The 27,482-nt window shown below is 31.9% G+C and overlaps 2 protein-coding genes, 2 long non-coding RNA genes and 1 other non-coding gene across 7 annotated transcripts in view; 3 read left to right on the top strand and 2 right to left on the bottom strand.

Moving 5' to 3' along the window:
- LOC117688715 (uncharacterized) overlaps positions 1 to 3,743 on the bottom strand; it is an 11,316-nt gene extending 7,573 nt beyond the window's left edge. The window contains exon 1 of the mRNA XM_066089269.1: positions 3,143 to 3,743. The gene's annotated coding sequence lies outside the window, so the exon portion shown is untranslated. The remainder of the gene's footprint in view (positions 1 to 3,142) is intronic.
- Positions 1 to 11,219, bottom strand: part of LOC105329356 (uncharacterized) — a 26,197-nt gene extending 14,978 nt beyond the window's left edge. For all 3 annotated transcript variants that reach the window (XM_066089264.1, XM_034460082.2, XM_066089260.1), the window contains exon 1: positions 11,026 to 11,219. The gene's annotated coding sequence lies outside the window, so the exon portion shown is untranslated. The remainder of the gene's footprint in view (positions 1 to 11,025) is intronic.
- The window catches only part of LOC136276662 (uncharacterized), a 41,260-nt gene extending 28,414 nt beyond the window's left edge, over positions 1 to 12,846 (top strand). Inside the window, exons 2-3 of the long non-coding RNA XR_010715220.1 lie at positions 11,819 to 11,917; positions 12,673 to 12,846. This is a non-coding gene — a long non-coding RNA (uncharacterized lncRNA). The remainder of the gene's footprint in view (positions 1 to 11,818; positions 11,918 to 12,672) is intronic.
- A 5,157-nt stretch (positions 12,847 to 18,003) lies between these two features.
- On the top strand, positions 18,004 to 27,312 carry LOC109617691 (uncharacterized). The gene is made up of 4 exons (XR_002198751.3): positions 18,004 to 18,882; positions 24,593 to 24,691; positions 25,458 to 25,523; positions 27,217 to 27,312. It is a non-coding gene; the product is annotated as an uncharacterized lncRNA (long non-coding RNA).
- On the top strand, positions 19,247 to 22,514 carry LOC105344607 (uncharacterized). The gene is made up of 4 exons (XR_010715221.1): positions 19,247 to 19,387; positions 19,684 to 19,833; positions 20,145 to 20,242; positions 21,130 to 22,514. It is a non-coding gene; the product is annotated as an uncharacterized protein (transcript).
- Positions 27,313 to 27,482: the final 170 nt, after the last annotated feature.

Consider the following 27,482-nt stretch of genomic DNA (forward strand, 5'->3'; position numbering starts at 1 on the left):
AATATATTCCTCATTACCAACACTTTTTGTACCCTTCACACAGTATGTAGTCAAATTTGGTTTGTAGTTGTTTCTGTTCATGTATATAACAGAATGTCTGAAAAACACTTGACTGCAAGAGGTACACACATACTCAGGTCCTTTTGATATCAGTTTATGAAATTCAACAACAACTTCATGGAGTGGGTCACCAAGTCTTTTTTTCTTAGGTTGAGAAGCAGTAGTATTAATTAAAGTTTCTGTATTGGAAGTTCTTTTTCTCACATTAGGCCAGCATTTTTTTATTTTTAGATTTACGAAATATTTTTCAAATTATTTGGTGAGGAGGAGGGAATAAAAATAAAAATAAAACAATTTTTCAACAATATTTTTTTTATTTTCATAATAAGAACATGTGTCCAGGAGCTGCCATTTTTTAAAAAATATATAAGTAATTTTGGTTGTTGGTGATGTTCTTATCCTAACATGTTTTATCCATGGGCACTGAAAATTTGTGTTGATATATTGTACATGCATGTATAAAAACAAAGTTTTTTTTATATATATAGAAGTACATACTGTACATATACATTTAATAAGACCAAAAAAAAATTAAGGGAGTTTTCACATCTTCCTTGCAGAAAAATAGGAAGAAGTTTGAGAAATCATTTGTTTGATTAAATTAACAATGCTATTCACAAATTCAAAATTTAAAATATTGTTACTGAAAATAAATTGGATTAGAAGCATGTCCATAAATGTAAGTGAAAAATCAAACAAGTTTTTTTATTTAAAAAAGACTAACTAACTTTTTGAATTTTATTTATTTATGTAATTATACCTTTAATAAAGGAAATGTTTCATTATTTTGTTAGCTTTAATGACAAATAAAATCATTCTCTTTCCTTCAGTCATAAGACTCCTGTGTTCAGTGTGTTTAGGGTTATTAGTCCAACCCTATGACCCACTTACAACCGTTATGTAGAGGATCTATTTCCAAACGGTTAAATTATGATTATTTTAGAATTTATTTAGCAAAAATGTTTTTTAAAAAAGGAACTTATCATTTTCTTGCCAATGAGGTTTTTTTTTTTTAATTTACGGAATTGTGATAGAAAAAGACTTCAACTTCTCTTTCTTGAGGAAATTCTGGCTAAGTTGCCGATCACAAAACTTAATAGGGTCGTAAATTGTAGGGTTGGACGAAAGCAAACAGGAGTAGGCTCTATGGTGGTTTTTTGTGACTTCTAGTGCCTGTGACTTGATCGGAAAGAACTTGGTCTTTTTAATCAATGCATGAACAACAATAATTCAGACTACACATACGTGATTGCATCAACATTTATTTTTATTTTTACCAGAAAGAAAATTTCGGGTCGGAGGAAAAAATAAAATTAATAGCTAGTTCAGGTCCTTTTATTTTTTTTTTAATTTTTAAAAAATAGGGTCGGCGGGTTTGTAAATCGAAATTTCAAAAAATGCTGGCCTTATGATTATCTTGAGTAACCAGAAATGGCAAGTCGATCAAAGTGATTTTTGCATTTTCAACATTTGCGGATTGATTTTTATTACCAACAGAAGAAAAGTCTGATAATGACTGAATATGTCTTGCATTATCTACATCATTTGGTACATTACACACTTTTGTTCCTTTGCGTCTATATCTGGCTACAGATGTTGCAGAAATTTCTATCACGTTAAGCCCATGCAACTCAAATTGTTCATTTAACAAATCTTCATTAGACGTTAATGACATGAAAAGTGACCTTATGTGTGCACTGAGATCCGACAAGTCATTCTTTTTAACAACAATACTTGTTCCTTCACTACTACAAAATCCTTGCTCATTTCTACAATGAGAATCAAATACTAAATATTCTTCCCCATACCGCAAGATACCAATCGCATTACCTTTGCAAATAAATACAGCATATTTGTCAAGTGATAATGATGCTACGAAAGCAAATTCTAATCGCATTAAAGGATATTCACCTCTGTAATTATTTGATATGTTACCATAATATGTTTTTCTAATACTCCATGAAAATGCCTTATCTTTATAACATATATATCTTGGAACATCATTTAGTAATAAATATTCATGCTGAAGTTGCATTATGCTTTTGGAGTATTTGTAGATGTAATCTCCAACATGTAATACCCTATCCAAATCAGTTGCATGCCATTCATTTGCACTCAAAGGTTTTAATAGTGTGTGCATGAAAAAACTCAAACAACAAGGTACACACTGTCTTCCACGTGAATCATTACTAAAAATATCTTGTCCTTGATGCAAATTACCATGCAGAGGAAAGTTCATAGTAGGGGGGCCAGGATTTTCTTCTACATCACCACAAAGCACTAACAGTATTGAACAGAGTAATAAATACTTCTCTACATTGAAAATCAGCCAATTTGTTTTTATCAACCGAAGAGAAGAAGCTGAAAATTTCCTTCTGAAATTGTGGATCTTTCCAATATGACACCCAATTCTACATCTCCAAGTGTTTAAATCTACACCCATCTTGATCTAACTTGGTAAACAATGTGTAGTAAAGTGTTTCATAACGCCAAAAATTTTAAATGTACAAAATGATCTCAAGTTCTCCAAGCGTAAATAAATGAATTTAATCTCCAAGTAACAATGATAAATAATTTCTCCTAGTAACAATAACTGAATTCAAACTCCAAGTAACAATAATGAATTTAATCTCCAAGTAATAATGAGCGTTATTCTGATCTCCAAGACAAACTCCAAGACTATTCTCCAAGACAGATACAGTATACAAGTAATAAGGAGCGTTATTCTGATCTCCAAGACAAACTCAAAGACTGTTCTCCAAGACAGATACAGTATATAAGTATGTATACATAGCAATTACACACACATGACACTAACGACAGAGTAACGGTCGACAGTTAAATAAATTTTTCAGTGACTGCATGTTTATTCAAATTTTATTTTACTTCAGTGAAAAACGTATGTTAAAATCTAAATATTATTTTCTACAATTAATAGTACATTAATTAAAACACAGGATACACGATTTGCTTTGCAGTCTAGCAAATTCTTAACATAAATATCAAAGAATACAAACCGTTATAAAACTGTCCAAAGTAAAATAAGCTGTAAAACAGATTAATATAAGATGCAATGACTTACTGTAGCAAATTTCTGACAATTTCTACTGCTCAGCTTGAAAACTTCTCCTCGGCCTCGTGATTCTTGTTTACTCGACAGCTTCCCGCGAAAAAGGTCAGGTGACTAATCATGAAAGTTAACTTGTTCGTAGTATTATTCTGCAGGTGTTTCAATATCAGTTACATTAGCGAACGTTTTTAATAACCCAGACTCAATTTCTTTTTGTTTATGATAAAACAAGATATGTTATACACCTTTTAATAAACCAAAGCAGTGTATGTCTTTTTTACCGGAGTTGTATATTTGATACAATTTCGTATTTTGAGATAACCCTCTTCATGTGCCCCATCGCAAATATTCATCCGCATGTAATATTTACAATCTTCTATTCACACGTTTAGGTGAACTTCAAGGTTATTTTGTAATAGATATGCAGGATAAAAGTTACCAACACTATAATATCATCAAACTTATTCAAATTATGAAAATAAAGCTATTGCCAGGGCCTTATTTGTCAAGATTTATTTGCAGCAAGTGAAGGAACACACATACGAGTTTGTGCTTCGGTAAATCCGCATTGAATCAGCGCTGACAGCAAGGATCAGCTCGCTTCGCGAGCCGACTCAAAAAATTAAATATGTAAGATACAGTACAGACAAAATATACAAAGCATTTATCTCATAATGTTATATTAAACTATAATAACACTACAGACATATTAGACATAAGGGGGAGAAGATATCTTCAATATATATTGGATGGTGTCACAGGGTTGCAAATAACCACTCGCCCACTGGATAATGCAAGTAATTTTTACTGTGGGCAACTAATTCTCAAAGATTTAGTTGCCCACACAGCGAGTATAAATTTTTTGGGCAATCAAGGACCAACTTAGATGAAATAGTAGCCTTTTGATCCGTAACTTCACCGGAATTTCCTCCAAAAGAGAATTTAAAGTCGCCCTGATTTATGAGTTGACAATCGTTTAATTAATTCTGAAGAAGTTCTTACAGCCTCAGTTAACTCCTGTTGTAATTAATAAATTATCATATCTTCAGGGGTTATAAATACGGGTGATGCAACCACATATTGTGCAACCGATGTTTATTACTTTATGTGTTGATGTTACAATTAGTTGATAACTTGTAATCAGTTAATAACTCTGCCAAACTAATGCTAAAATAATCATAAAACCGTTTCTTTACAGTTATCTTTATATATTATGGTTGTAACTGGGTCAAAGGGTTGGCCCAATTAGTGGCAATTACCTTCAAAATACACAGAAATACACAGACTAATTTTATTTGTCATTTAGCTGACAAATGTATAATTATAAAATACAAAAAGAATTAAATTTAATAAAATTGGATCTAATTCAAATCAATAATGGCGCTTAACAATTCCTATATTCTACTTGTATGTATTTTAATATTATAAACTAACTTCATTGTGAATATTAGTGGGGGCCTATAAATTACAGCGGGCTTGTATAAATTGAAAAGTTGGGAGCCCACATGGCCCCTGGGTTTGAAAATGTTATTTGCAACCCTGGGAGAGACATACAGATGGAGGGACGGACTGATTACTATAGGGCGCCTGCGGAGCTGGGCCCTAAGTACCAGTAATATCTTTTAAATAAAAGATATTTTGAACCAAATTTTTTTTAATGAAATCTACATTCTATACTTATTTCACTGTGAAAAATGCCCTTTAACACCAAAATTAAGATGTTTGTCCAATCAATAGTTTTTAGAAGTACCTTTCTGAAGATCACTCAAATTTAACACAAGATTTAGACTTCTCAACCTCCCCCCTCTGCTTTATACATGTAGCCACTATAGCTTTTGTTATAAACACCATTTCAATACACTGAATCTTGTGTAAGGATAAGAAGCAATGTAACACTGTGTTTCCATTGTAAATCAGGACTTGGACAAGGATAGTAACTCACACATACACTGTCTGCATTATTTAGAACGACTTAGCTTCAAAATATCAAATGCACTACGGTATCTTAATAAAACATGATGGTGATACAGACATATTATTTTGAAAGTTCATTAAATTTATCAGTTTAATGCATTATAAGTATTATCATTTAACTGTTTCATGTTACATGTGTTAAAAACTGAAACAATTGTTAAATAGACCTTCCTTTAAAAAAAAAATTGTTCTGAAATACCACCTGGGAATTTTCAGACCCAGGGAGGAGGGAGGGAATTGTTTTTTTTCTCAAACTAGAAGTTCAACCTTTCAAAAATTGTTCAAAAATAAAATTCTGAATGATCTTGTAGCTATGTAAACATTCATTTGTATGATTAAAAAAAAACTAGAAAAAAGTAAATTCTAATCTTTTTGCTAATAAAATGTTGTCAGCAGAGGGTATTTCAATTAGGCGAGAGACAATTCCATGCAAAAAAAACAATATTTTAGTTTGGCTTTTTTTCTTGTTCTGTCTGAATACATGATATCTTATTCTCAATATAAATCCATCCATTGTTAAGTTTTATGTCTCAATAATTTCAACAATCACGACCATATATACATGAGGCTAGGCACAATTACTTAACATGTATTACCGTAATCTAAAAACATAGGTAATCATAGATTACTAAGCTCACCGAGACGGAGCATCACCCTTATGAGACATCACCTTCATAAGACCACCTTTATCATTTTATATGAAAATCATACTTTATGATCTTGGATATTCATGGATTCTGTTTTGACAAAATATCGTATATCATCTGATAAATTTTTTTATGATAATCATATGTTCATATGTTAATCAATACAATGATATAAAATTAAATATTGCATCATGTCATATTTCTAATATAATATATATCATATAATAAATAAAATACCGTAATAAACAATAATGAGATTTGATATTGTAACGTATGATATGACATTGTATTGTGTTATACCTTATTGTATTTGATCACATAATACAATATCATAAAATATAATACAATATAGTATCAAATTACAATATCATATTACATAATACATCATAACACTGAAACATGATATTATATTGTATAATATAGAATGATATTGTATTGAATGACACTGAAACATATTTGATACATTATATGATATTATATCATATAATACAATATAATTTGATTCCAACATTGTATCTTATCAAATGATACAATATTATGTGAAATGGTAAAATATTATAAAATACATTATTATATTATACATATTGCATCATATGACACAATAAAATATATTACAATATCATATAATATAATTTCATGTGATATGATAATATATCATATAAACCAATATCATATCATACAATATCGTATGATACAATATCATATAATATTACAATATCATATAATACAATTTCATGTGATATAATTCTATATTACTGAAACCAATATCATATTATACAATATTGTATGATACAATATTATAGAATATACAATATTGTATCATAGGATACAATATAATATTTTGCAATATCTTATGTAATTGTATCATGTGATAAAATAATAAATTAAAAATACAATATAATATTATACAATATTGTATCATAATATACAATACTATACATAACAATATCATGATACATAATCATATCATAAAATATCAAAAAAATTGATACAATATCATATCGTATCGTATAACTTTTTATAATATAACATATGATATCATATTGTATCATATCAAACAATATTGTTTCATATCATACAATACTTTATCATAGGAATCATGTTATATCATTTATCAACAAACACATCTATCTATCGAGCTGGTTTGAGTGAGGTAGGAGATTTCTTTAGCATCCTTGATAATGGAGATCAGGCTCTGCTTCTGAAGCAACCTCTGCATTTAATTTATAATAAAGTTAAATCAACTATGCAAGCTATCATCTATAAAACATGTGACCTGTTCCAAAAAACTAAACCTCATCCAGCATCCGAAACCTATGGCTCAGATTCAGCATTCAAGCCCATCAGGTGCATTTGTATCATAAGACGCATCATCCATGCAATTTTGGTGAAGTTTGGACCAGTAATAACTAAGATATCATCATCAGAGGGCACTAGCAATTAAAACCTTAACTTCCTCCAGCATCCGCAACCTATGGCTCAGATTCAGCATCCATGCCTGTCAGGTGCATCTGTATCATAAGACGCACCATCCATTCAAGTTTGGTGAAGTTAGGACCAGTAATAACTAAGATTTATTTTTTAGCATCCTTGATAATGGAGATCAAGCTCTGCATCTGAAGCTACCTCTGCGATTCATTCATATTACAGTTAAATCAACTATGCAAGTTTGAAATAGTACTATCATCTATTAAACATGTGACCTGTTCCTAAAAACTTAACTTTATCCAGCATCCGAAACCAGACTATGCATTCAAGCCTGTCAAGTGCATCAGTATCATAAGACACACCATCCATGGAAGTCTGGTGAAGTAAGGACAAGTAATAACTAAGTTATCATCATCAGAGGGCACCTGTTTCAAAAACTTTATCTAACCAGCTCTTAAAACCTTAACCTCCTCCAGCATCCGAAATCTATTGCTCAGATTCAGCATTCAAGCTTATCAGGTGCATCAGTATCATAAGACGCACCATCCATACAAGTTTGGTAAATTAAGGACCAGTAGTAACTAAGATATAATCATCAGAGGGCACCTGCAACAAAAACTTAACCAGCTCTAAAAACCTTAACCTCTTCCAGCATCCGAAACCTATTGCTCAGATTCAGCATTCAAGCTTGTCAGGTGCATCAGTATCATAAGACGCACCATCCATACAAGTTTGGTGAAGTTAGGACCAGTCGTAACTTAGATATTGCTATCAATGGGTACCCGCAACAAAAACTTTAACCTGCTCCAAAAACCTTAACCTCCTCCAGCATCCGAAACCTATAGCTCAGATTCGGCACTCAAGCCTGTCTGGTGCATCAGTATCATAAGGCACACCATCCATGCAAGTTTGGTGAAGTACAGACCAGCAGTAACTAAGATACTGCTATCAAAGGGCACCTGCAACAAAAACTTTAACCTGGTCCAACAACCTTAACCTCCTCCAGCATCTGAAATTTAGGACCCAGATTCAGCATCCAAGTCTTTCAAGTCCATAGGTAGGTCCAGATGCATCATCCATGCAAGTTTGGTGAAGATAGGACAAGTAATAGCTTAGATACAGGACCTGCAACAAAAACTTTAACCAGGTCCGGACGCCGACGCCGACGCCGACGCCGACGCCACCGCCGACGCCGAGGGTATAGCATAAGCTCTCCTTGACTTCGTCTCGGTGAGCTAAAAATGAACATCAGTTTTTTCTTCTTCCTTTTTTCTCCCCCCCTCTCTCTCTCTCTCTCTCTCTCTCTCTCTCTCTCTCTCTCTCTCTCTCTCTCTCTCTCAATAATTATTAATCATCAGGGAGCTCTAGTAAATTTTTAATACATTAGATTAAATATCAAATTCTAAAAATCTGCAGGGCAATGTGAATAACAGTGACCAACTGATTATCTGACTGTGTACTTATGTGAACCAATTTAATGATTTAAATTTTGAGTGGGGGTGGAAAATCATGAAGGTAAATGAATCAAAACATTCTTATATCTTAATTATAATACAAACAACACTAATTATTTCATATAATGTGTGCATCACCAAAAATTATGTTGAATTAAGAGTAATCAAAAGTAATTGAAAAAGTATTATTGATCATGTATGTTGATAAAAAAAAAATCTTCATTGAATTTATGTAATTATGTTCCAGAAAAATGTAAAATCACTGTGACATTGATAGGGGTGGTGTACATGCATGTACCCCAAAATTATATGTGCACATGTACCGTAAAGTTATGATTTGTTCATGCTGACAATTATAAGCACAGAACTATAATTCATTAAATGATTTGGTACAATCAAGACTTAACAGTATAAGTACAGCATACCAAATTTGTCTGACTGTGTAAATTACATGGTAAAGGAAAAAAAAATCAGTAAACATAAATTATTAACTGACACTAAATTAGAAATAAATTTTCCTGTCCATGCAACTAATTTACACGTTGAATGTAAATATGTAAAAGTAAATGATTGATCATGTTAACAGATACATGTTTTGGTTTTAGAATCTGATGTTGACAGAATATTCCGAAAATACTGTGCAATTAATGTCAATTTTCATGAATAATTTGTACAATTTTTGTCAATAAATGCATTTAAGTGGATGAGGTAAGAAATACATGTGTGTACTATGTATAATCACATATTATGATCATAAATATACATACTAGTCTTTAAAAGCTTCACATCTTAGTTAATATTCAATGGAAACTTGAACATGCACATGATTGTGTAACATTTTTATATAAAAAATGCTAAGTCTAATATGTTTTTTCTATATAGCCTAGGGAATTTTACAATTGCATGAAGCTTAAGCAACATTACCTATAATAGATGGGAATCGCGGCATTGTCTTCTTACTTAGTCAAAATACTTCAGAACTTGATCACTGTAACTTTTCTTATAATCAGCCCTCAACTCAAAAAGTTTCTCCTTTGTTAAAATACAGTATCATCCAATCAAATGCAATGTAGCTAGGTCATCAACAAAGGTTAAAAAATGAAATTGACATCTATGTATGGCTTCTCTCTGTGTATCACCGGTCAACACAGATACTGCGTAGTAGCTCCTTTGTTTCCTATATGCTCCTCTAAGTTACCATTTAGGAGCGACACACCTACCCCCTCGTTTTTGACACTTGTGTTTTTATAACAATTAGCTTTGATCTGAATGTTGACTATTCATGCTATATACTGCATTATTATTCCACATTATTTACAAGTGAGAAAAAAAAAATAGTTTACTTTTTTTGAAGTTTTGTTTGGTATATTGACCAACTTTAGATTTTAAATTATGTGGAATATGGCATTTCGATGAAATATAGTACATAAATAATAGTAACACTTGAAAGGGGAGGGGGATACATGTACCTTTATCATATCATACATGTCTTTGAGTGTTTTACATGCTGTTTTTGAGTGTTTTACATGCATATTAATATTAATATAGACATACACCATTATTTCATCACACTTCAATTTTAAGGAATTAAAAGTTCACATGTAAATCAAAATAATCATGATAATTATCATTACACGTTACATTTATTTTAAGATGATCATATTTTCTATATTAATATATCTACAAAACAATATACAAGTGACAGTCTTGCGCGACTACAAAACCTGTACAAACTATCAAAAATGTAAATAATGTCTAGAGTAAAAATGTATACATAGAAAAAATGAGAAAAATAAACAAATGTTCAAGGTGGATAGACTGATTCATAAATCTCCTGTTTTATCGTGCTTTAGTGTACACACCTCTGTAGGCCTACACGTGTACTACATGTATGTAAATGCATGTAACATGTCTTCAACAGTGTTAAACTATGTGCCTGATTTTGGTTTACTTGTATATATCAATGTATAACATAGACCCCATAAACCAAGATGCTTACGAGTTGTTTTGAGTAAATAACAAAAGGAAATGAAGTTACAAGATTAGCTCGGTAGCCTCGGTATATCAATAATATGTGAGATTTTTTAATTCAAATCGCCGAGGAAATTCGAATCGATTCTGCAATTGATACAGAATTTCTTTTCTTATCAACCTATGTGGCAGGGTTCTACATTAAACAAAAATAACTAACATATGATGTAGGAGCTTAACTTTGCCAGTAAACTATATTCAATGAATAATACATCTGAGATAGGCCTATAAACAGCTGATAAATTGCACATGCTGTGCAAATGCTCATGAGTGATTGTAAGATTTACTGTATATCCGGAACTCTGTTGAATCACAACAACAATTAGTGCGATAAAAGTAAATTGTAAATGACAAAACTTACCTCATTCAGAACATTAAGTATCCTTGATTCAACAGAAACTGTAAGATAAATCCATCCTCCATCTCCGCAACCGATCTGCGCGACACGTGGGTCGAGAAAATGCGAGTTATATTAACATCCGATCCGTTTTGACAGTTATTTCATTTTCGCTTCCTTATCGTTAATAAAGTACCCTTTTTAAAGCTTCAATAAATGAAAATAATGTTATATAATTTAAAAAATAAAGCAAATTAAGCTGTTTGTTGCTTGTTTCGTTTTGGGTTTTTTTCATTCTTAAAATTTGATCTTTTTTCTTAACCGATCCCGATGTTTAATGCTATGCTATGGTATGCTATGGTATGATATGGAGAATGAGTTCTGAAAGCTATGCTATGAGATTTTAATGCTATGCTATGAGATTTCAATGCTATGCTATGAGATTTCAATGCTATGATATGCTATGGTGTATGTTGTAAAAGATATGCATGAAATGACTGTACCTTTAATAATCGGATTGTGAATTAAAAGAATTATATGAAAATGAATTCATTCAAACTGTTTCATGAATTTGTAGTGCAAACTTTTTTTAAACTGTAAAAAAAATCGTTATAAAGATGTTAATTTTCGATATAATTCACCTCTACGGGACTCAAAATCAGTTCGCTATATCCGATAATTCGTTATATCCGAATTCGATATAACCGAAAAATTTTGCAAAGATTCGCTAAAAAATTTACTTGGGATTCCAAAAAAACTTCGCTATATCCATGTTCGTACAAAACATGTTTTACAGTATATTTTTTTTTCCTTTCAGATGAAGTTTACATTATTGCTTCTCATTTCCTCTGTCTTAATAGACGTGTTGTATTCTGGACCCCCCACAACACCAGGAAGATATAGAAGATATGCCAGGGTAAATCGGCTTTTACTATTAATTCGAAGTGATTTTTTTATGTTTTAAATTTATACCTGATATTTGCCGAGTGAAAAAATAGAGTATCACGGATATATATTTAGATATGAATCTTTACAAATAAATAATTACATTTGGAAGATATGATTTTCATAAAGACGGTGTGTTTTGTCGTTTTTTTTCGTCAGCTACAGAATAATGTATATATTTCAAAATTTAATTTTATTAGACATTCCCGAAGCAAAATACATATCTAGATCAAATGAATGTTGTAAGGTAAAATGTTCTGACTTGATTAAACATATCTCATTTTTCTTCGTTAAAAACTCGCATTATTACACAATTAATTGGGGGATCAAATTATTTTCTTGTTTTTATATTGTAAGGTACACTAATTTTTTTTTTGTAATCGAAATGTTATACGACCTCTTGCTATTTCAAAGAATATCATTAAAATTCAACAGTGCGATCAAAATATAACATTAGACTTTATTTTAAGGATCTGTTTCAACTCATAATAGGATATTTATCGTTCAATTATATCACTCATCTTAAATATGACCACGAGAAACCACGCCCCATTTTGTTGTAATAAAACTGCAATTGGAGCACGTGTGATTTACGTATAAACTCCCATATGTTGAATTGTTTTATGCCCTAATATTCCATTACGCTGCAATACTATTAAAGCATAATTACCTAATTTATTTTGTTTAAATGGTAATTGAATGTTATTGATTTTTTTTATATTTCAGATAGAGAGTGACATGAGTAGGCTAAAGAGATACGGGGTATACTTTTCAGGGGGGGGGGGGAAATAAAAATAGAAGCTAAAGGAAGATGAAGAGGGAAATAGCAATACCCTGGATGAAAAGCATAAATCAATTTTATTGTGAAATAAAAATTTTGTTTAGTTTGGAATAAAGTTACGCAGAAAACAATGGTTTTTTATATGATTCAACAAGGATTCAAATAATATCGGTTTTGAACATCACCGCTTCTTAGATTTTAAAATAAATAATTAGCTAGTTTGTCTTCTGGTCAAGCTTAATGAGGCCTTGTTTAACAAAAGTACGCGAGACTTTACCAGATGTTGCTATGTAATCGTTAGAAAATGAATTATTTTCTTATTTTATGAACAATTTTAATGTTTATTAACAATTTGAATTGTTCACAAACTAGTAATACTCCTGCTCTGGTTTGGATTTACAAAATAAGTTGACATTTAACGGGATGCCATAGGAGTGGTAAAAAAATATATCTCAACACATGACATGCCTAAACAAAGAGTGTGTTAAAATGTTTAAGCATCTGCGATGAATCATTGCTTAGAAATATTTTACGAAAATTGATGTCTTATTAGTAAAATCATATATTCCAACGTATGAAATGCATAAACAAAGAGTGTGTTAAAACTTAAGGCGTCTTCGGTGCAAAGTTGAGGGGACATTTTTGACGAAAATTTGTTTAAAAATGTCGTCCTCGCGCTTACATCCGTGCCAACGAGTGATATTGATATAAGTTGTAGAACTTGCTTATCAATCGTTGTAAAATAAATAAAGTTCAGTTTTTAAGATTTAGGCTAAAAGTAAACAAAGTCGTTGAAAGTTTGATTTATTAAATTAATATACCATGTACATTTCATAAACAGTTGTTTAGGACCTTCTCGAGAACTGCAATGCCTAATTTGCAATATGACTACAAAATCATGCTCTTACAAAAGAGACTTAATAATAAACTTAAGAATATCCAATTTTTTGGTTTTATATACAAAATCAATTATGTTTTATGGTTATGATGATTTCTGTATGACTCAATAATGCTCTGATTTTAATATGTAAACGGTGTGACCGTTGGACCGAACGCAGACTTAACACAGTGCAGTTCGATTTTTAGAGTTTATTTTAATCAACTCTCCTATGCAGTTACTCTGGCAAACCGAAAGTGAAACAGTGCTTGGACCTAAGCACAAATCATCACCGCTGACAAGTCTTAGTTCTTGAATATAATAGAAAAATTCGATGTAATGTATGTTGAAGCATTGTTTTTCAAGAAAACTTATCTATAAACAATTTGAAAATAGTCAGATTTTATATAATACGAACAATTTAGATATTTTTGTAGCCTAATGTATTCAGGGGTATCAATTTTCGTGGATAAAGTGAAAATCACAGTTTCAAGGATACGTAAATTCGTGGCCAATGACCCTATCAATACAAAATATTAGTAGATATTGCAATTTAATGAATATTTAATTTCAAGGATAAACTTAACAAGAAAATCAACGAAAATTGGTATTCAACGAATAATAGTGAAACCACATTATTCCTACGCCAGAGTGTAATATAGTCTCGTTCAACCAAACGCTTGGCTCTCTCCGTAACTCTCCGACAAACAGAGAGGCTCTCTTGCTTGTCCGAGATTAACGGAGACAGCTTAGCGTCTGGTTAAACGAGACTAGAGTTCATCATCAATAGTACTTGGATCCACACAGTTTTTAGAATTGTTTCGATTACTAATACATAGTTTAAAATCTATCTTTAAATATTACACAACATGATTTATATGGGGTTTCTCTAAATTCTTGTCTGAAAAGTCTAATTAAATTCATATTATAAAAAAGTGTGTAATTTAAATACAGACTGGAAACTAATAGCCACAAAAGATAAGTTGATATTAAAATAAATGATACTGTGGAATCATTAAATTTCGTGGGGGCCAATTTTCGTGGATTGCTTAAATTTTACAGGAATGTGGGGACGCAATCTCGTGTTCTCTCTTACATACAGAGGAAATATGACTTTATTACCCTAATTCATTTATTCGTGGAGGATGTTTATTCGTAGATGAGAGGTACCCACGAATTCCACGAAAATTGAGCCACCACGAAATCTAATGATTCCGCAGTAATCGATAGAAATCAACTCCCGTCAGTACTTCAGTACTTTGATTGTATAATAAAATCTTTTTAAAACGCACACAGTAGTATCCGCCTGCATGGTTGCCTACTCAAATCATTCGTCAAAGTTAAACTAAACATCTCGTGCTCAGTCTACATTATGACGTCATTTTTCAGACGTAAAACGTTCAAGTTTTGTCTTCGGAAATAGCCGAAAAGAGTAACGCGATTCCGAATTTTTTTTTTTATTTATTCTTTCATTGTTAATCAATTTAATTCATATGAATGCCGCTGTAATAAAATTGAATACTTTATTCAGTATCTAAAAGATCAGTAGCCCTTTTCACAAAAAAAACTTACGATTAATTTTTATCGTAAGTGAAAAAAACTTACGATTAATTTTTATCGTAAGTGAAAACTTGAGTTTTTTTTAATTTTCACAAAACATCTTATGAGATTCTTACGTGTAAAATTTGTCGTAAATTTACGATAGCACATACCCTATCGTAAGTATTTCAAAACTGTAAATAATAATCGTTTTATGTAAAATATACAAGAAAAACAGCTAAATTTAATGTTTTAAGCCGCATTATACCATTATTTCGCATTATATAGCAGTTATTGTTGAAAAAAATACACAAATAAATATTCAAAAAAATTTTACGGCAAATTTTTCTCGTAAGATTTTCCTACGTCACACTAAAGACACATTGTGATTGTGACGTCATATTTTGATTTCTTCTACACCACACTGATTTCAGTCGATGTAAGTGGTATATAATTTCAGTTTTGCATCTTTTTTATGAGAATGTTGGTTAATTTATATGTTTCTCCTGTTTTATAAGAATTATTCAAATCGTTGCTAGGGAAAGGATAAAGTAAATTCTTAAGTGAAACCTGTTACGAATGCGTTCGTGAAAAGCACTTTAGATTTCTCGTTAGATATTCCTAAGTTGAAATCTTACGCAAAACCTTAAGATTTTTTGTGAAAAGGGCTACAGTTCCATGACGTTAATGTTTTTATTTTCCATCTGATAATTTGATAAGACATACATAGAACAAGTCGTGTTTCCAGATTGAAGCACTATTAAAACTTTTTCTGGTTTTTTTCTTAATTTCTTTTAATTCAAATTACCTTCTATTGAAACACTGGCACTTATTTAATTGAGGTCAGGGGCAATAAACACCGATAAGTACCAGTCAATCAATGATTGAACAAACTTTATAAAAACAAAATGGCTGCCAATATGGCGGCGCTCAGGGCTGGAAGAATTTTTTTGGCCTTAATACCCCTGATTCAACTTTCATTTTTCACTGATTTTCTTATAGATACGTGTTTCCATTAATCCTCGCTTTGCGAGGCGGGCTCCGCCCGCTCCTTGCTGCGCTCGGTATTATGGCAATTGTTTCTCATGTGAGCTATTTGGTCCGTGGACCTCTTGTTGATTATTCAAAAAAAAAAACTTATCGCTAGTGGCAAATAAACAATGTATTATTATGAAAAATATGTTGTACATCTATTCTTATGCATTTATACATTTTGCCAATAAACTAGGACTCCCTGTACCAGAGTTACTGCTTTCTTGACATTTTAACACGTGTGGTATGGCATAAACTCTCATTAAATTTTACCTGATAGGTACAAGTGTAATTAGTGAAAAATTGGTTGAAGTTCGATAACCGGTCAGAAATAGCAGAAATGAGAGTCGGGTGGTGGAAAAGCTTTACCAAATCCAAATAAGATGGAGTCTGCATCAAAATAACCACGCGTCGACCGGTTTAAAAAAGTTTCCCTTATTTAATGTCATATTCATACAAGAAGTAGAATGATTTGAATTGAGGTGTCAGTGACACTTGTAGAAATGTGATAGGCTTTGACCCCAAAAGATAATGTTTTGTCTTAATCAAAGTACAAAGTGTGTGAATAAAATTTTCTTACATAAAGTAACCTACATGTATAACTATTATCATTTATACAGTATATATTATATAATATTTCAATTAGTATAATAATAATATTTAATCTAATATAACAAAATAACTCTCATGATTTTAATCAGTTGATGTGTAAATCTATTAATTGTTTTGTTTTCAGATCGCTGCCATGATTTGACAACTAAAAATATAGTTTTTTATTTGTGGAGAGCTACATTCCATATTTCAAAAATTTGTTTAGAGTTAGCATAATGGCTTCTTAGGTTTAGGTCTTTGCAAATTAAGCAAACTGGAAACACGAGAAAAATAACAACAAATATTAAGATGATACGTATGATTTTAAATGATAATTATCTGCTTGCCAATTGTTCTTCAAAGTGGTGCCAAAATTAAATAAAAAAAATTGAACAAAAGACAGTATTTTCATAAATGCACATCAGACTGGCACAAATGCCTATTATGCCTGTTTAATTTCTAATAAAATCCGGTTTTTTTTTCTTTTTCTGCTTCTCGTTTAGAAAATGTGTTTGTTGTTTGCAAAACGCAACAAAATTTTTAAAAAAGAAATGTATTACTGCACATGCTCACCTAAACCGAACGTGACTTCTTTTCTAAAACCACCGGGCTAACTTTAACCAAACTTTGAAATAAGCACCCTTATTCAAAGGAAAAAAATTTAATGTTAAATTAAAGTATACAACTCTTTTTAAAATGGAGATAATCGCGAAACCGTGAAAATTGGGTGTGTGTCTGAAAAAAAAAATTCCTTGAGATCCACTGTACCAGAAACGCCAATATTTACATCAAAGTGTGAATATATAGTAAATATTCTACATTGAAAAAATCGTGACATCCCCCCCCCCCCCCCAAAAAAAAAAAAAAAAGAACGGTAAAAGCTACAGTTGTACATTTTTAAAAATTACTATACAAGTATTCGAGGAAAGTAAAAGTGTAAATTCTAAATTTTGAAAACCGTTACTTACGGGCTAATAGGTTTTCAAAGTTATACATAAAGAAAACTATTTAAAATTACTTCAAAACTGAATTCCCATATACCATTGTTAATTTATTGCTCACTAAAGTTAGTTTTTATAATCAAAAGTGACCTCAGTACCGACCTCAAGTAAACGAAAGGTTTTCTCAGTACCGACCACAGAACCATTCTGGGTTTTCTCGGTACCCTCATTGTGAACCTCAGGTCTACCTAGATATCTTTAAGTACTTTTTAAGGTTTCATTGGGTTTTTTTTTTTACAAAAACAGCAGTACCGGAAGCTAAAAAAATTCCCCACCCTATGATGAGAATAATCAAAGAATAGTTCATGAATTGTGTCCGGATAGCGTTGACTTACAAAAGTCTCATGAACTTTCATTCGAGACCTCTTGATTTAACGTTTGATATACTTTCTAAAGCATTTTTTGCATATAAAGAATCATCAATGACAGTTTATATTTGGCTTAAAACAATCAATATTACTACAATTCACAAAACGTTTAATAAACTTTCTAAAGCGTTTCCTCTGAGTATAAAGATCCACCAAGGATAGTTGATATTTGGCGCACATCAACTAGTACAGGGATTTGAAATTACCGACGCCCGAGGCTACCGATTTCAGAGGTCGGGCTACCAATTTCAGTGATCTGTGGTAGCCCGTCGGAGGTGGGAAATATGCTGGTAAATTTGCAATGTCCTATTAGGTAAAGTGTGTCGCCATTGCTGTCACAGAGCCAACATTTGTAATTGTACACCCATGTAGTATGAATAAACTTTCTGAAGTATTACCTTTGAGTTTAATTAATCGTGAATGTTTGAATCAAACAACAAGTTCATAAATAGATTTCTATTCTAAAAATAGACAAGAACATGCATTTGTCTCACGATTTGGTGAATTTTATGAACAGATATAGAAGATATAGTGTATTGACAGATGGTATCATATCACAAAATATATCCAAATATAAATATGTTTCTTATTTAAGACATTAAAGCTGATTGAATTACATCCTGTTTTAATCTTAATGATGCAATATTGTTATATAACATGCATTGATTTATGTAACAACGTCAAGTTTCATCGACACAAAGCTCTTTGGATTGGCGGTGGTCGGCTGTTTATCTCACGAAATAGAAGGTAAATTTATCAATCGATTTCTAAACATGATTTTAATTTCTAATAATGAGTTTTATTTTTTAATACACCTGCATTTGTTTATAGCGACTTCTTTTTAATTAAAAAAATTGCTTGTAAACATGCGATATGAATTAAAGTTTTCAAGACTTCTAATTCATAGTTCCGACACGTCAATCAAACTTCTTTTATTAGCCAATCAGAATGTTCCGTATAATTAGTCAGAGAAGCGCTTCGATCGGCCGCCATGTTGTCCCACAAACAAATCTTGGACAAGTTCTGGGAAGTTTAAGTTTTTGTTGAAAAAATGGTATTGCGGTGTGCGTGGGGAACGTGTAATGTTGACGAGAGATACCCTGAGAGGTTACAGAACGGTGATAAGCTTATTTTGTTCCCCAAACCGAAAACTAATCTCCATAAATGTCTTCGATGGATCAAAGCTTGCGGACGTCCACACGAACAGTTGAACATTCAGAGAATAAACAAACACAAAGCTGTTTGTTCAAAGGTACAGCTGGTTAAATTTAATGTTTATGACTGTTGTGCACACTGAGTCTTATAATTATTAGCTGTATTCACGACAATTTTGGGCCGAGAACTTCAAGAATATACCATACCTGCATACCGTACAAAGTCGCAATGCATCGATTTTACACATGTTTGTAAAATTGGGCTATTTTATTCATATTGCAAGAGATGGTAATTGATATTTATGTGTGTTTTGCTCTTGTTATCGCTTATGTAAGCAATTTTTAAACACCGTATGGTTTGTCATTGAGGTCAATATAACTGAATTATTTACAGCATTTCGTGGGAGGTAATGGAGCGACTGTGGAATTTCCTGACCCATTACAAGCTGATGGATCAGCTGTTAGACCGACCAGGCCACTTCGCAAACAGACTAGCACATTCACCGAGAGTAACCAAGTGTCAAAGAAAAAAAAAACTTCTATGGTAAAAACCCACAAATTGACAATTTTGAGTTTTTGGGAGGTTATGACCAGCAATCGACTAATTCCATCATTACATCGATCACAACATATTCATCATAAAGTATGTACCAACTACCATACTGTTAAAGTGATTTCCTTAGTACCATCAAAGGGTGAAAAAACATACCATCAGAGATAGTCGCTGTTAAATTCTTAATTTTGGTAACTAAATGCACACTACATTTGCCATTATAATCAAGTAGTTGATTGTGGGCATTACAAGGCAAAAGCAGAATCTTTCTAACTTCATATTTTTTTTAATATTTTTTATAGTACAACAGATATAGAAAATGTGAACTCAACAACAGAAACTGAAACATCAAACAACACCAACAGTGGTAACAACATATCTATACAAACAGAAGAACCTTGTAAGCATTCAAAATTCCCAAGTTACCTAACTTAATTTTGTACTGTTTGTTTAGCAAGAAACGGCTTTGCATAGGCTTTGAAAAAAACACACAATTTTTCCAGCATAGTGGTCATAAACGGAAGGTCGGGCTGTATTCTCTCCACAAAGATATCTTTCTGTGTGAAAACAACAAAATCACAAAATGCACAACCTGTGATCATGAGTTGGCCCTGAATTTGTGCATAATGTGCATGATTTTTTGTCAATGTGATTTCTTTGGTTTTACAAAAAAAGAAATCTCTCACATTCTCGCATGCTTCCGCAATTGTCATATTCCTAGCAGAATATGGACATTTTATTTCAATAAGACCGCAGTGACCATTGTCGCACACCTTACCATCGGGAGTTGCCCCTAAAAAGGCAAACTCCTTGTTAATAACTAGCCCACAGGTGTGGATGTGCCTAGATTGGAAGTCTTTTAAGTATTTAGACTTTGCATCCTTTTCGTGGAGTTTACCATATTCTAAGGAAGGAGCGGAAATCTTTTTAATGTTAAATATGCTTCCCAGAAACTTTCCATTAGGGGTCGACTTTCTTTGCAAAATTTTCCCTAAATTAGATGCAGTTAAACGATTCTTTCTTTCATTGTACCATTGTGCTGAATCACTTTGTTCTCGTGTATGCAATTCAATTTTAATGGGATCACAATCTTTGTATTTCATATTCAAATCCATATACTCTTGTGGCAATGGTAGAGGGGCTGGGTGGAATACATCAGTATTGCCACAACCATCTGACATTGGTGGCTCAACCTCCTTAATATTATTTGTCTGAAAAAAAACTCCACAATGTATAAAACTGAAATAAGTGTAAGTAAGTATCAGATTGAAATTAATTTTTTTTTAGGGATTTCTCCATTTGAGATGTTTGCAATGGCCACTGAGCTACACGTGTTAAGAGAAAAAGAGAAGCAGTGCGAAGCTACAATCTGCACTCTGAAAGAGGAAATAAAGGAACTTACAGACAAACTATCATCTGATGATCAAAAGCCATCGTTTGGAGTCGACGAAGTGATAAGAAGAGAGGGAAAATTGCAAACTGTGTTCAAATATTACACTGGCATTGTATATATAAGATTTGCTGGTCTTTTGGCATTTTTAGTCTCTGATGGATCATCAGTAAATTATGAAAAAGGTCGAAAAGACATTAAAATGTTGTCACTGCAAGATGGACTCTTTTTAACTGTATGTAGACTGAGACATAACTTTAGTTTGAAAGATTTGTCAGGTTTAAACTATCACTGCAGTCATCTGGAATTGTATTTAATACTTGGATATCATTGATGTATTATAAGTTGGGTCAACTTTGTATTTGGCCTCATCGTGATGTAATTATTAATAACATGCCTAAAGATTTCAAAAATGATTACCCTACTACTTTGGTAATAATTGATGTATCTGAATTTAGAACACAAGCACCATGTGCACTTGGTTTGCAAAGTCAGCTTTACAGTGATTATAAATCTAGTACTACTTTTAAAGCTTTAATTGGTTGTGATCCAAATGGTTCAGTGATTTTTGCATCTGAATTGTTTACAGGATGTATATCAGATAAACAAATTTGTGAACAGTCTGGATTTTACAATGTTCTTGAATCACTTAAATTAGAAGGTTACGTAAAAGATGGGGATGTTATTATGGCTGATAAAGGGTTTACTATTAGAGAGGAATTAAGTAATTTAAATTTGGTATTGAATATTCCACCAATGGCTTCATCGACATCCCAGATGTCAGTCTCAGACACTTTGCTTACTGAGAAGATTGCAAAACATCGTGTGCACATTAAAAGACTTATCGCAAAGGTTAAAACTTACAAAATGCTTTCTGTTCGCATTCCTACATCATTATTTAAAAACATTAACAAAATTTGGTCTGTATGTTGTCACTTGACTTTATTCCATGATGTGTTTGTCACAGACAGTAAAAATTGTAGTAAATAACATTATTTATTGTGACCATCTTTCTGTTAGAAGTGTTGAAGAAACTGAATGCTTCATATGTATAAAGATCTGTGTAATCTTTCAATACATATGTTTATGTAATAATTTTTGTACCTGATAGAACAATATTGAGCCTATCTGCACATCACCAAGGGGGGGGGGGGGTGTTTACAAGTGGGTGATCTGCTGATATTGTATACTCTAGAGGGGTTCCCTTTAACATACTCAGCTGCATTATGTCTGTTGTGGACACTTTGGGAAGTCTATTATTAAAATATAATAAATGAATCAAGATTTGTTTTTATTTATCTTATATTAAAAACTTATCATTCAACTTAATATGTATATATATTGTTTTACAATATCTTGAATATTTCATCTACATGTAAACAAGTGTAAAATGCTATGGCCAAGAAAAGAAAAAAAAAATATCTAGGATTTCACATACTCTTGATCTAAGTCAATCTGGCATGTGACAGGTTTTCGTTTTCGGGATTCTGTGGGCCTTGCCACCACTAAATGGTTGATTGGAACAAGCTTAATTTTAGAACCCCTGGGCACATGCCACTGCTGTGGTATACTTGTACAGCAAACTTTTAATGAGGCCAACTATATGAGAGCAGTGACCATTTAAGCTGTAAGAAAATATATCAGACGAGCATGAATAATTGTCAATGTCTATAAAATATTATGCATGATTTGTCTACAAAAAAATGCTTCGGCAACAATTAGAAAAACTGGATTAGTCAACTGTTTCTGTTTAAAATCATGGCCTTATCACAATAAATTCGGTAATATATTTACTATAAATTGCACACTCGAATCAGGAAATGAATTAAGAAATGAGACAATAAATTGTTTTATTATGCTGTTTTACATTTAATGAATTTTTCATTCATAACGCATGCAACATCTGTCGCAAAAGATAACGTCACTACAGTATTGTTTACATTTTTTTTCAATACACAACCGCCATTTTATTTGCATCATTTCCTTGTGAAATACGTAAAAAGTGAGTGTTACTTGCAATTTTTATTGAACACATGTACCCAACTTTACAGGAACAATGCGACTCATTGATTGAATCATTTTTGATTTCCAAATGAAGTCGATGCGGGGATTGATTTTTCCGCATCGATCTCCAGCATCGTGCTGCAGCTTGAACGGACTCATCGGAGTTGAAAATCTTAATATCATGAATGGACCCTTGCGGAAAGTAATTTACACCCTTTTGCAAGACTTTTTCCGACAAATTTGAGCTATTTGGCAAATATTTCACACAAAAATCGTCTGGAATAGACTTAAGGCTGTCAGTCGCGACATTCGGTGATGTACCCGGCATCGCCATAATGTGGGACTTAGTAACAGTTACTAAGGTGGGCGGGGCATCGGGAGACCAGTTGGAACTATGAATTAGTCCCCTACCGGTTTCACCGGAGGGGACTAAGGTTTTCCCCTGCGTCCGTCAGTCCTTCCGTCCGTCTGTCCACACTGTTTTTCTTTTTGCTTTTGAGGAATACTATGAAACTAGTTGAACAGCTTTAAAAAGTTAAACTTCTGATCAAGTTTACACTTTTGGAGCGTCTGGTAGACATATTATCGAGAAGATATTTTTTATAATTCAATTTTAAAATTTTTGGGTTTGTTATCGGGTTCTTTGGGTATTCAATAAACGGGGCCAGTATTTAATCAGTATAATATCGTGCGTTACTTGTACCATACGTTAATTTCGTTTTGAAAAATAGGTCTGAAATTGATACTCGAATCTGATTGCCTACAGGGTGCAAAATGGAAAAGTATAGAATAAAACCGATGTGTTTATGTCAACTTGAATGATGGTAGGACTGCTAAGCAGACGTCGAGGTCAGAAGAAAATTAGTTTTTATCAAACAAAATTATCAAGGGTGGTACAATGTAAAAGTATATAACTATTTTCGTAAGACATCCTAAGAAACTATATCCGACCGCTTAACCCTAACTGTGGAATAAGTCCACCTATTGTAGCAATAGTTTTTATCGCTCTTGATACTATAAGTGATAGAGACCTGCAAAATATTATCTCTTGTTTACCCTGAAAATCGTTCAGTATATTCATAATAAAATGATTCTATATCTCCTTGTAACAGTTATTGCAGTTGTATTTTTATACATGTAGTACACTTACAAAATTCAAAAGTATTCTATACTGAAGTTTAGAGGATAAAAAAAACTTCCATGTAAGCCACCATGATACAATTTATTGCTTGCGATCTGATCATCATTAAGTGGTTTATATTAAGGCAATGCTTACTACATCAGAAGATGTTTGCTTTTTATCTGTTTATTCTCTTGTGTCTGTAGAATATCAATATTTTTTTATATTCCTTTCAGATGAAGTTTACGTTAATGCTTCTCATTTCGTCTGTCCTAATGAACGTGGTGTATTCTCTACCCCCTACACGGCCTATCACAGGAAGAAGATATTCAAGGGTTAATTTGCTTATCTATTGTTTCGAAGTGATTTTTGATGTTCTTTACTGATACATGCTATTTACCTATTGAAAATGTAGACGTATATATTAAGATATGAGGTTTTATAATTTATTTTATTACATCTGTAAGGTATCTGCTTTCCTCAAGACGATGTATACTGTCGTTTTCTATTTCTAGCTGCAAAAGAGTGTACATATATCTGAAATGAATTTCATAAGACTAATATACACATCTAGATCAAATAAATGATGTAAAGAAAATGACCCGACTTGTTGATATAAAAATTGATAAATTTCCTAGGTGAACAATACATATAATCATACATGTTATAGGGGAGATCAACTCATCTATGTGCTTTTGAATTGTATCGTTTCATCAGTTTATTTGAACACAAAATGTAATATGACATCTCGTTTTTTTTTTTTTCAAAAGGTATCTTTATAATCAGCAGTGCGATCAGAAAGTAACATCAAACTTTATTATCAAAATCGGTTGAACAACTCGTTAACTGAAGATCTTATTCATCGTACATCAGTTATATTACTCATTTTAAACATGGCCAGGAGAAACCACGCTCCATTTTGTTGTTCAAAAACTGAAAAAGGAGCACGTGTGAGTCGCGTAGAAATTCCCATATGTTGAAGTTTTATGCCCCATTATTACATTACGTAGCAATACTAATAATGCATAATTAGCTAATTTATACTTTAAATTGTATTATATCGTAACTTAATGTTATGAAATCATTTTTTCAATATTACAGATAGAGAGTGACATGAGTAGACTAAAGAGAAATGAGGAGAGCTCTGCAGGCGGAACAAAAAGATTAGTAAGTAGAAGAAGATAAAGATGGAGAAATGGAATACCTAGGGGAAAAGTATAAATCCAATTTTAATGTTAAAAAATAAGAAAAATCGCTAATCTTTTTACTACAGCTAGTACAGATTTCAATTCTTTCTCTATTGATTATTTTTTGTATTATTATGCATCGCTTACAGTTTGAGATAACGCTATAAAGATCGCTCCATACGCAGTACAGTTAAGGCGGTCAATAAAAATATGGGCAAATTTTTGTGATGAAAACATGTATACTTTAGTTAAACTGGCATGTCCTTTTTAAAATCAATAACAGTAACTCAAATGCAATATATTTCTAAAATATATATAACAATACATTATTTTTTTGTTCATTGTGGTCACGTGATATGGCATTCGCATGGTACAAGCAGATGTATTTGTGGTTTTGAGGTCATTTAAAAAATTCAATATTGCAAGGGCATAATCATGTCAAAATTCACAACTGAATTATGAAATAACTTGATGTTATATCGTAGATTTTGAAAAACGGTGCGAACTTTTTAAGATAAGAATATTTGTTAGTAGAAACCGTAATTTATAATGCATATGTTGAATAATTTTGAAGGTTACAGGGTTAATTTCATTAAAAAATAATTTATTTGTAAGATTTTACAAGGATCGTTGAAGTTTTTAAGTTACATAGCATATTTCAAATTCACATGTAAAAGTTCGTCGGGATCAGGTAAATGTATGCCCTTGCAATTAAGTGATTTATTTAGGTACTCAGATTTTAGATATACGATATTTTATACAAAACCGAGGTTGCTTCTTTATACGATGCATACTTTTAACAAAATGAAAATAAGACTATATAGGTAGCATTCTACTAATAATAATTTTAAACAAAATATTCATTTATACTTTTCCGTTAATGTTTGACATTTATTTTTCTTCGCTATAAAACTGCACGATAGCCTTCAATGATTTAACTTAATGCGTCATTTTGAAGCATATGACGTCATATTTTGTAGTACAGCGAGAACGACATCTCGCTTATTTTTCAGTGTGTACGATATAACGGACATCAAAATTGTAAGTAATAGCATTTGTTGTTTTTAATTAAAAGATTAGTATGAGTTAATTTTACTAATAAATAGATTAATAAGTACTTTCGAGGTTTGTAATATACTGTGATGTCATAATGCACATTTCCCGTACTTTTTGTCTGAACGGAGTTTATTGACAGCCTTAACTGTGCTGCGTAATGCTCAGATTTTAGTACGTCTATAGTTATCCAGGTGGGCGATGTAGTCTCTTAGCCTCTTGTTATTTTTCCCAAACAACAAAAAAAATTTGTGATCGGCCATTTGATATTGTAATATGATGAAACAAATGTAAACATCTATATATGTACATATACATTAAGACTTTATGCCAAAAAATAGGAACTGCCTGTACCAAAGGAACTATTCCTTTGATATTAAACACGTGTGGTATGTTGTCCGTAAACGATAAGTGAATTTTACCTGATACGCACATTTTAAATATTGTAAAAATTATTAGGAAAACTTCTTCCATCTTCGACAAACGGTTCGAAATATCAAACTGGTACAATCATTTGGTAATATCCGTTTTACTGTATCAAAATTTCATGAATTTATTATGATAAGAAGTAAGATTGCTAACGAGAAAACTCATTCCTTAAATCATTGTTTTAATTTCAGCTAGCTGTGATGATCTGAAAGCCAAAAAAAAATAAAGTTATGAAGCTTTTGTGTTTATATATATATATATATCTGGATTAAATATGAATTAAATAGCAATTACTATTTGTTCTTTAATGTATGTGTTTATTTTTGGTTTGTTTTTCATTTTTTAGGGGAAATATCTCTTGTTTTCTGTATGTTTTTTATTCTTCCCCTTTTTTCTAAGTATCTTTGAGTGACGTTTTGTTATTAGAGTTATCCTTACTATCTAAACTTTTTGTATT

Source organism: Magallana gigas, chromosome 1 (assembly GCF_963853765.1).
Source record: "Magallana gigas chromosome 1, xbMagGiga1.1, whole genome shotgun sequence".
Classification (NCBI taxonomy): Eukaryota; Metazoa; Mollusca; class Bivalvia; order Ostreida; family Ostreidae; genus Magallana; species Magallana gigas.